This window comes from Octopus bimaculoides, chromosome 26 (genome assembly GCF_001194135.2).
Source record: "Octopus bimaculoides isolate UCB-OBI-ISO-001 chromosome 26, ASM119413v2, whole genome shotgun sequence".
Taxonomy (NCBI): domain Eukaryota; kingdom Metazoa; phylum Mollusca; class Cephalopoda; order Octopoda; family Octopodidae; genus Octopus; species Octopus bimaculoides.
In genome coordinates this window covers 25,465,939-25,468,450 of record NC_069006.1, presented here as the reverse complement: position 1 = coordinate 25,468,450, position 2,512 = coordinate 25,465,939, and positions in this window count along the sequence as shown.

Here is a 2,512-nt window from a genome sequence, read left to right as displayed (position 1 = left end):
AGCGGACAAAGTATGGTATTGCATATGCTTTTTTTTTATAATTTGTATATATATAATTTGTATATATGGTGATGATTACGATGATGGTGATGGTTATGGTGATGATGACGTCAATGGTAATTTAAAGAAATATCGTTTATGTAAAAACAAGAACCTCCAATTCCAAATTACCATTAAGCACTAATCTGAATATAAAGTCTTGTATTTTTATTTCATTAAACAACAACAACCACAACAGAGGCAGCAATGGTGGCGGCGCTGACCAAAATTTGGTTGATTTTTTTTTCTTTTCATTCAGGTTTTTCCTATTCCAGGGGAAAAAAAAAAAGAAAAGAAAAAAAATCAACTGTTACTTACCATTGACTAATGGCCTTTCAATCAACTTGAACCGAATTCTTTGATCAGGTCTCTTTGATTCAATAGTTTATGTCGAGAAAAATGTTGAGATTTGATCTCTCTGTGTCGAGGAGGTTGATGGGGGAGGGGGAGAGTGATGGGGGCGGAATAGTGGGGGTGATAAGGTGCCGGCTAAACATTTGATTGTTGAAATAGAATTAATTTTGGCCGTTCGTTCAAACCTGTTGTTCCCTCCACACACCACCACCATCACCCGCTACCCCACCCCCACCCCCTGTATTTAGATACTAATTTGCTTCTGTGAGTTTTTCTCGTTATCGGTTATTAACATGGCTATATCGTACCATTTATGGCTTCATCGTCAATGTTATATTTACAAGGAACACGTACAAACACACACATACACACTCGTGTGCTGATGTGTGTATGTATATGCGCATATATCTATCTATCTATCTATCTATCTATATATATATATATATATCAATGTGTGTGTGCATGCATGTGTATATAGAGATAGTGATGCAGATAAACATGACTAAGCTTCATCTATATTTAATCCTGTTTATCCACATCATTATCTTCATTTCAACTCCTCTGGATTTCTCTTTATAGTCACTCTTGCCTCGTGGACCAAGTCCTCAATAAAGAAGTGGCAGTTTAAGTTCAAATCATTTGAACACCACTATGTATTTTCTACATTGAGCATCTCCAGCTCTCACCTTTTGCTACCCCTGATGAGTGCAGGGTTACATAATCGGACTGTTACTTTACATTCTGTTGAACCCCTAGTGTGAAACCAATTGGTGAGATTAGCCGCAATGAATATATAATATTTTATACATTAATATGGGGGGGGGGGTGCATGTATGTATATATGTTGAACGATGATGATGATGATGATGATATATATATATATATATATATATATATAAGTCGATTACATCGATCCCCAGTATTCAACTGGTACTTATTTTATCTTGAACTCAGATCGTGAAGACGGACGAAATGCTGCTAAGCATTTTTCCCAACGTGGGAAAGATTCTGCCAGCTTGGTTGGTGCCTTAGCATGGGGGAAACAGGTGAGGGTTGGTGACAGGAAGGGCGTCCGGCCACAGAAAAATTTCTCTCAGCGAATTCTTTCCGACGCATACAAGCATGGAAAAGTGAACGTTAAAATAATGATGACGACAATGATGATGATGATTGCACAAGTTGATTTGTGTTGTTACTGAAGTAAGCCGGCCATAGTCTGGTGACCAATCAATTAACCTTCTTTATCATGATAGAACCAGGCTTTAATATTGATCAAAGACTATCATGTCAACCTTCTCTTCAAATGAAAGATATTTAAAAAAAAAAAAAAAAAATCAAAAGAGTAACAAACGTCTGTAACGAAATCAAGCAATTTAAAGCAAGTCGTGTTTTGGAAACAGCAGAGAAGCAGGCGCCAGTCGATGGAGAAAACTGCTTGTTGACAAGATAGACTTAGCCATCAGGTGTTTGTGTGCTGGTATCTGATGTAGACGATAACGTTAAATGGTTTTGTTGCAACAAGATAACGATTGCGAAGATTTTTAAAAGTTCAAACACGAAAAATAAACGAACAAACGTTTATGTCGACCGTAAATTATGTCGATAGAAACATGGACGATAAAGATATATTAATTGTTAAAAGATGGTTCTTTTAATTGACACGACTTCGTTATTCCACAAGGGGGCGGCGAAGGGAAGGGGATAAACTTATGTCTTTCTACCAGATATTAGATTCTTTGCTTGTTTTATTTTATGTAATTTATATATTTTCATGTTGCAATCGGTTACATGTTGCTATGGGTTACAGGCTTGTAACACTGGTAACAAGGACGGACAAAGGAGTGTTTATAACTTGCTTGGGAACAAATATCTCAAGGGGCTTGAGTGCTGACCTTTTGGTTTCCTTGCAAAGTACACCAACTAAGGATATTTGCACACGCAATATATATATTATATACTTATTTATTTATACATGTAAAACGTGTGTGTGTATGCTTGTATGTACATTTAAATGTGCGTGTGTATATAAAAATATTTATATATACATGTATATATATATATATATATATATATATATAGAGAGAGAGAGAGAGAGAGAAAGAGAAGGGGGATTAAGGAG